The 8,996-nt window shown below is 41.3% G+C and overlaps 1 protein-coding gene across 2 annotated transcripts in view; it reads left to right on the top strand.

Annotated features, from left to right (window-relative positions):
- Positions 1-370: 370 nt before the first annotated feature.
- THRB (thyroid hormone receptor beta) overlaps positions 371-8,996 on the top strand; it is a 307,753-nt gene continuing 299,127 nt past the window's right edge. For both annotated transcript variants that reach the window (XM_024742055.1, XM_024742054.1), the window contains exon 1: positions 371-436. The gene's annotated coding sequence lies outside the window, so the exon portion shown is untranslated. The remainder of the gene's footprint in view (positions 437-8,996) is intronic.

Here is an 8,996-nt window from a genome sequence, read left to right as displayed (position 1 = left end):
ACTCTTTCTCTAAGATTTCACTACAATTTCTTTTTCATGTGTGCCACCATATCACTCTGTTGACTCAGTTTTTCTCTTCTAAACAGCTGTCATTCAGGTCTCCCCCAACTCTGCACCCTGTACTTCCTAATTATGTTTTCTAATAAATGCAATACTTTATATTTTCCTCTCCAAATTTTATCTAATTCATTTTATCAGATCATTTTATATACTTGATTATATTATTTCAACTATTCACAACCATTCAGTGATGATAATCCTCTCTATCCACATCGATACAGTTTTTGACAGGAGAAAGCTCAATAGCTCAATTGACGTTGATTAATTAATTCTCAGCTGTTCCACTCATCTATTCATTCTTTGTCATTCAGGTCACATCCTACTATCTTACCCCAGGATACCTTACAAGACTTTGCCAAGCATCTTGCTGAAATAGGTATGTGATGCCACTGGTATACCTTGATGTAAATGCACATAAAATATAATTGAGCATATTTGTTTTGTCATATTGTCAAATAGCACATATCATATATTTGCTTATGTCTCTTCCCCAACCCATTGCTACTCTTTATTGATTACCTTATTTCACTTTCTTTCAATAATATTCATAAATCATGTATTTAAGTATAACTTCTAGAATTACAGGTGTTACCGGTATGATATTGTTTCCCACACCCACTTTTCTCCCCCCACTGCCCTCAGGTCCCGCTTTTGATAATCAAGACAAAATTTACTTTTCTCATCTACAACAACGAGAAAAACTTTTTGTTGGTTACTTGTTTCTCTCCATTACTTCTGAAGCTCTAATGCATCTGAGCCTAGAGACTTAAACACAATTAGGTACTCACTTTCCATCTGCTCATTTTTTCAGTCTACTACTAAAATTAACCGTTTCAGGTCTCTTCTTTACAGTTTGAGGGTCATTCTTCCTGATAAACATGACAAAAGCCACAGGGAGAAGGACCGTTTTCCTTCCCCTTTGTCATATGCTAACATTGCACCATCTGGCTCAAGCCAGGGGTCTAGCCCTTCCTCTTCTTCTTGCCCTGAACATAACCAAAGTGAGTTTTTACTTACTCAGCATTTTCTTTGCAAGCTTCAGCTCATCCTTTACTCCAGCTTGATTGATTTTATTCTGACCTGTGACCATGCTGCTGACAGCCAAATTGCGCTAGGGAAGGTGAAAGAAAGCTTGTCAAGACTTAGTGAAGCTGAACCTTAAACAAACACCAATCTTGCTGGTTACACTGGTAATTAATCCTGCTGAGAGCATATTCCCAAAAGAGGATTGGAGGCTAAGAGATGGGTTTGATCACATGAGATAGAGACACCCATCAACTCTATGCCTGATGCTGCTACCGTATGGCAAAGAACATTCTTTACAATATCTGAAGGATGTCTCTGAAATAACATCTGTGCCTAAGAATAGCAATACTGTCCATCGCGTTGATTTTCAGTAGCCGATGCCAGACACATAGTAGTACTCAATAGAAATTTGTTTACTGACAAAATGAGAACAATAAATATTGGAGGAGAGGAAAAAGGATTATTTCCTTCAAGTCACATGAGGGACTAAAGTTGAGTATATGGATTTAATTGTTTATACTGTCTTTGGACTGATTTGACATTTTTCACTTTAAGATTCTGGCCACTTTGATCCACAGGGAAACGTGAGTGGTGAAAATATAGAATCTGCTTCTTGGAAAATGCACTGCTTAGACAGATTAAAGACACATAAGCTAGAGAAAGTATGCAAATCTTCCTTGTTTGAATGGAAGGGAAAGGAAGCAATGGAAGGAATTAGTGGAAATTTTCAAATTTTAGTCTCTTTCTGATATTTTTGATAAAAGCTGCTGGGAGTGAGTCAAGAAGGAAGACTAACAAGTTCAAAACATCTGCCAAAAAACAACTGCTATTTTCTCTTGAATATTAGTAATTTAAACTGTTTTAATACTCTCAGTTATTCTCGGTTAAGTTTGCAGAAAAATGTGTATGTGTGTGTGTGTATAGGTGAAAAGAGAGAAAGAAAGAAAGAATCATTTTTCTTTTCCTAGGGTTCAATAGTTTAATATATAATGCAGTCCAGGGCTTTGCAGAAATGAGCTTGTTTAACAACTCCTGGTACTGCATGTAGTAATCTCTAAGTTTCCTCAAGTCCTTTTGGAAATAGGCATGGCGGAAATGATAGATTACTAATCAGTTCCCTGTGTATTTGTATTGATTCTATAGCTCACTGTTCACACTTGCTTAAACATTCATTCAAACTGAGACCCTTTTTTGGTTAAAAAAAAAAAGCACGCAGTGATATGAACTGTGTTAACTGGTGACTAGTTGGAAGGGAGAGGTTTTCCTCAGCCACAGATCCAACTTCAGTTCAGGGTTTGCTATTTTTAATCACAGAACTTTGAAACTTAATTCAGTTAAAGAGGGAGGAAGTTGTCAGGGGAGGGTAGCTAAAAGTTCATGCTAAATTTACTTAGAACCAGATTGCGTTCATTAATATTTATACGTCTCTGGTTGGGAAGGGCGATTACGCTCCTTTAAAAACACTGGGTATTCATTATCCGCGTATCGCGTGGCCTTCTGATCAGGGAAGGTGGGTTTTCATTGTGCGATCAGTGGAGATACAGATGGAAACCATCTGGTGCCTCATCCCTTGTCTGTCAAAGCCTCGTCTTGTCTCTCACATGTCAACGATGAATGGAAGGATTTCAATCTCGAGCTGAACAATGCAGCTCGAATCCCTCAGCTAGCCAAGGGGTTCTTGGCAAGCGTTGATGGGCTTAATATTTTAAAGAAACCAGCAATCATTTTAATTCATTAGTTGAGGCCTGTTGTTCTAGGCAGTGTTTTTGATTTGTATTTTGGGCATTGGCTTTGTTTTTGACTCACAAGCGTATTCCATATGGGCATATTTTCTTTTACACAGTGTAACTCGTGGGGACAAAAGTGGGAGTTTTATCAGATAAAATGACCAAAATGCTGAGAGTTCTTTTAATCATCTTCTGTATTGATTATGATTCATATTAAGAGTTACCAAAATTTTTCTTGTTAGCTAAGAGCATAAATCAGAGAACACAGAATTTAATTAACCTAACTATAGGCAATACGTCTAAAAATCCATGCATTTCCTATCTCAGTTCCTTTGAGATAAGGAAACTTGGTGCAGAGCTGTCTTAGAGCACCTTGGGTCCACACTCTAGTGGCTGGCTGGCTGCCTGTGAAGGTGACTTCCGGGATGGAAGCGAAGTAACCAACCCACGTGGTTAGCTTTGACAGTCGTACTCTAGCTAATAAAGAACAGGTTGGTTTTGCTGCATTCCACATTGAGAAGAAAGAGGTGAATCACCAAAAAGCAAGTTGATGTCAGAGCCTTATTCAGAAACTCATTTCCAGGGTGCCTCCTGGGGTTGGTAGAGATTCAGCTCAGCTCTTTACACCTGCCAAGACTGTGGTGGCCATTACAGCAGTTATAAGCCCACCACTGACATGAGTGTGGAGAGTGGACATATGTATACATATAACTGATTCACTTGGCGGTACAGCAGAAACGAACACAACATTGTAAAGCAACTATACTCCGATTTAAAAAAAAATTCATAAGCTTGAAAAAAAAGATTGTGCATTGCACTATATGTAAATTTTACCTTAAAAAGTAAATAAACAGTTCATAATATGCAAGAAGAAAAACAAGAGAGAACACAGAACAGGCAAATTCTTTTATTTACTGTAATGGTTGTTGTGTTGATACATAGTGCATATTACCTGCCAGGTACTGTTCTACCATGCTATATAGACTTCCATTCATTTAATCCTTGCAACCACTCCAATAGGTAAATTCTATTATGATCCTCCTTTTACAGATGAGGAAACTGAAGCCCAAAGAGATTAAGAACTTGCCCGAACTCCATAGCTTTTAAATGGCAGCATAGGGATTCAAATCCAGATAGCCAGTCTCCGAAATCTGTGTGCATATCCTGCAAACTGTCTCTCACAGTCACTGTTGGAGGTGGAGGTCATTCTTGTTATTTCTGTTTCAAGGATGAGGAAACTAAAGCACGTCCTTAGTCTAGGACGTCTAAATTGTAGCTGTGGAGCCAGGACTCAGACTTTCTGAATCCCATTCTCTTTATACGATGGAAAATTCAGAACAGTCACTCTGAGGCACCACAGTAAACTCAGTCATTAGAGAAGTACTGTATTTGTTCAGGGTAATACGGTCCTAGGAAAAGGACATATACTGATTCTTTGCAGATTTACAATAATGTAATTCAACCAAATGATTCTAGCTTATTTTCGACGAACATGGAATTGAAATTAACTCATTCTGATGCTACTCAATTGAGTGTTTACTGTATTTTTCTTGCCTCCAAATGTTGGTGAACGTAATCCTTAGTACGTAAAAAGCTTTTTCAGGCCTTCCCTGGCGGCGCAGTGGTTGAGAGTCCGCCTGCCGATGCAGGGGACGTGGGGGTTCGTGCCCTGGTCCGGGAAGATCCCACGTGCTGCGGAGCGGCTGGGCCCGTGAGCCATGGCCGCTGAACCTGCGCGTCTGGAGCCTGTGCTCCGCAACGGGAGAGGCCACAACATTGAGAGGCCTGCGTACCGCCAAAAAAAAAAAAAAAGCTTTTTCAATTCCATAGGAAGAAAACTGAATAGTCACATTTTTAAAAGAATGGACAAAGAATGAAAATAAATACAAGTGGACTATAAATGTTTTAAAATGACAAAAAGATTTAACCTCATTAAAGAATAGTAGGAACTCATCCTGTTACTAAAGTGGCACAGATTAAATAAAGTGGTGATATATTGCATCACCCTATGGTGCGAGGGAATTGGCTAAGGATGCCTTTTTTTTAAGGACAATTTTTCAATGTGTATCAATAGCCTTAAAGGGTATATACATTTTGATCTATGAATACTGCTTCTAGGGACTGATGCCAAGAATGGCATCATGAATGTGAACAAAGACTTTTGATGGGACTTCCCTGGTGGCGCAGTGGTTGAGAATCTGCCTGCCAATGCAGGGGACACAGGTTTGAGCCCTGTTCTGGGAAGATCACACATGCCACGGAGCAACTAAGCCTGTGTGCCACAACTACTGAGCCTGTGCTCTAGAGCCCACGAGCCACAACTACTTAGCCTGGATGCCACAACTACTGAAGCCCGTGCGCCTGGAGCCCGTGCTCCGCAACAAGAGAAGCCGCCACACTGAGAAGCCTGTGCACCAAGAATCCGCTTGCCAATGCAGGGGACACGGGTTTGATCCCTGGTCCGGGAAGATCCCACATGCCACGGGGCAACTAAGCTCGTGCACCACAACTACTGAGCCCACATGCCACAACTTCTGAAGCCCATGCACTCTGGGGACCGCATGCTGCAACTACTGAAGCCCACGCACCTAGAGCCCGTGCTCTGCAACAAGAGAAGCCCCCGCTCGCCACAGCGAGAGAAAGCCCACGCAGCAACAAAGACACAGCACAGCCAAAAAAATCCGCCTTTTTTTTTTTTTTGCGGTACGCGGGCCTCTCACTGTTGTGGCCTCTTCCGTTGCGGAGCACAGGCTCCGGACGCGCAGGCTCAGCGGCCATGGCTCACGGGACCAGCCACTCCGTGGCAAGTGGGATCTTCCCGGACCGGGGCACGAACCTGCGTCCCCTGCATCGGCAGGCGGACTCTCAACCACTGCGCCACCAGGGAAGCCCAAAACCCGACTTCTTTAATAATCGAAGAAAACATTATTTATAAAAGCAAAAATATGAAACAACTGCTAAAGTTTTGATAAAATATATTTAGCACATTCCTGTGATGGACTAAAGGCAACTTTAAAAATATGGTGTCTAAAATATTTAGTAATACAGTAGGATGTAAAAGATGTAAGTGAAAAAGCAGGTTAAGAAGGTTATAAAACAATGTGTACAATACAATCATTTTTTTATGAAAAGCAGATTGATATCAAAGTGTTAATAATGTTATTTCAAAGTAGCAGTGGAGTTATTTTTATTTTCCTTTCTGTTACAACAAAAAGTGAATTAAAAATCAGAAATAAAATAATACCTTTTAACTTAAAAAATTTTTTTCTACTAGATTTTTATAATCCTGTCAAAAATGTGATGTTAATGAATGTAAGACGGGCTCTAGATTTATGGACATTTAATTAGGTATTGAGGCACAATGAAGGGACATAGAGTCAATTAGCCCTTTTTAAAATATATATATATATTTATTTATTTATTTATTTTGGCTATGCCAGGTCTTAGTTGTGGCACGCAGGATCTTCGTTGCAGTGTTTGGGCTTCTTAGTTGTGGCATGCGGACTCTTAGTTGTGGCATGTGGGATCTAGTTCCCTGACCAAGGATCGAACCCGGGCCCCCTGCATTGGGAGCGTGGAGTCCTACCCACTGGACCACCAGGGAAGTCCCCAATTAGCCCTTTTAATTTGTATCACGTAGCACAGCGGTTCTCATGAGGTCCACTTTCTGATTCAGGAGGTGTGGATGAGGTCCAGAAATGTTCATGTCTAAGAAGTACCCCGGGGCCCAAACTGTTTCAACCATGTTCTCAATCATAGCTGGATGTCAGAATCCCTTAAAGAGCATAAAAAAACCCCCCAGAACAATTAGGTCAAACCTCTGGGTCTTGGACTGGAAGAACTCCAAGTGCTTCTAGCTGTTGGCCAGGGCTGAGAACCACTGCTGCCACCACGCTTCGAAGCCACCATTTTAATCCTGTATTAATTTCAGAAATTGAAAAGCTGAAGCCCTCTGTCTGCAATTAACTGAACTATAAATACTTTGAAGATCCTTAGTCACTAAGCAGGTAGTTTTAATAGGGTGATTCTCCATCAACATTCTTAAGATATCCCTGGGAAGCACTTTTACAAAATTTCCCTATTTAAATATCTTGTCTTCTGCTGGATTGGAGTAGAGCATTTTCCCTCTGAGAACTTTTGTTGTGAAGTAAATAAAGGTTTTCTTGGAGTAGGCCATATATAGCTGGGTGTTCATTCTTTTCTTTTTTTTCTTCTTTTTTAAAAATTTTTTATCTTATATTGGAGTATAGTTGATTTACAATGTGTTAGTTTCAGGTGTACAGCAGAGTGATTCAGTTATACATATACATGTATCCATTCTTCTTCAAATTCTTTTCCCATATAGAATATTGAGTAGAGTTCCCTGTGCTGTATAGTAGATCCTTGTTGATTACCTATTTTATATATAGTAGTGTGTATCTGTTAATCTCAAACTCCTAATTTATCCCTCCCCCCACCTTTCCCCTTGGGTAACCGTACGTTTGGTTTTGGGAGGTTTTTTAGTTTTTTTTTTTTTAAATATAAGTGTTTGTTTATTTATTTATTTATTTATATAATTATTTGCCGTACCACGCAGCATGCAATGCAGGATCCTAGTTCCCTGACCAGGGATGGAAACCATGCCCCCTGCAGTGGAAATACAGAGTCTTAACCACTGGACTGCCAGGGAAGTCCCTTACGTTTTTGTTTTTTTTTTTTATGTCTGTGACTCTTTTCTTTTACAGTGAAATCAGATTCAATAAACAGATTGTCCTAAAAAGTACTGATGAACATAAAATTCCCCAGAATCATGCTTGATACACTACACTGGGTACAGTCCACAGTTATAGAGCACTAGGACATACCTCCTTGGAAACGGTAGGGCTAACCCAGTATTACATGTCTGCTTTACATACAAAGCAAGCGTCTGACACATGGATGAGCACTGATACTTGGAAGTCAGCAATGGGTACTGAAGTGCATTGAATCGGTTCCAACCTCTGAATACATTGTGCTCCAAATGTGAACTATAGGTTAATTCTTGAGAACACAGAATTTACTTGCCTGTGGAAATAATGGTTAAGTCCCCTTTTTCAAAACTCAAAGCCGGGGCGACAGGAACCAGGCAAACTGGTAGCAGAGTAGGTTTTTCTCGTCATCTGCCCTTTCTTTACCTCCTAAGTGTCCTCTCTTCTGCTGCAGATGACCCCTCCCAGCTGTGTCAGTCATTTATTGCTTTATAACAAACCACCCCACAACTCAGTGGCATCAAATAAAAACTGTTTGCTATTTCTCACAATTCTGTGGGTCAGGACTTCAGGTACAGTTGGCCGGGCAGTTCTCTTGCTCCATTTGGTATTGGCTGGGGATCACTCATTCAGCCTATTCAGCTGTGGCCGGGCTGGGCTAGAAGCTCCAAGGAGCTTTTACTCAACTGTGGGTGACCTGGTGTTTCTCCTGGGGCCTTGCCACACAGCTAGTTTGGATGTTCTTACAGTGTGGAGGTCTCAGGGGGCTCAGAACTCTCACATGGAAGCTGGCTTCCAAGAAGGGAGAAGCAGAAGCTTCCAGTCCTCTTAAGTCTTAGACTAAGAAGTCCTAGGACCCAGCATATCACTTCTTCCACGTTCTATTGGTCAAAGCAAGTTACAAGGCTTCCCCAAATGTAAAAGGGAGGAGAAGTGCATCCTACCTTCAATGGGGGAGTGGCGTGTGCTTATAGGGAAGGAAAACATTGGTGGCCATCTTTGGAGACGGCCTTCTGTACCATCCCTTCCCTGTTGGATTCTGGAGGAGGTTGGGATATGAGGTCCTAACTCTTCAAAGTAAGACCCACCAATGTGGTCATGTCCCCAAAGCTCAGGGGCATCCAGAGATGTGAAAATTCCTCAGCAGCAGCTAAAAGAATGGTGAATTCATGCCTATCCCTCTTTTAACTCCTGTTCTGTCATTAAAAAGTCAGGAATCTGGGCTTCCCTGGTGGCGCAGTGGTTGAGAGTCTGGCTGCCGATGCAGGGGACGCGGGTTCGTGCCCCGGTCCGGGAAGATCCCACATGCCGTGGAGCGGCTGGGCCCGTGAGCCATGGCCGCTGCGCCTGCACATCCGGAGCCTGTGCTCCGCAACAGGAAAGGCCACAACAGTGAGAGGCCCGTGTACCGCAAAAAAAAAAAAAAAAAAAAAAAAAAAAAAGTAGGAAATAATAA

Source organism: Neophocaena asiaeorientalis, unplaced genomic scaffold (genome assembly GCF_003031525.2).
Source record: "Neophocaena asiaeorientalis asiaeorientalis breed wild unplaced genomic scaffold, Neophocaena_asiaeorientalis_V1.1 scaffold154, whole genome shotgun sequence".
In the NCBI taxonomy this organism is placed as follows: domain Eukaryota; kingdom Metazoa; phylum Chordata; class Mammalia; order Artiodactyla; family Phocoenidae; genus Neophocaena; species Neophocaena asiaeorientalis.
Note: the sequence above shows the minus strand (reverse complement) of the source record. Positions and strands in the feature narration are given on the sequence as shown.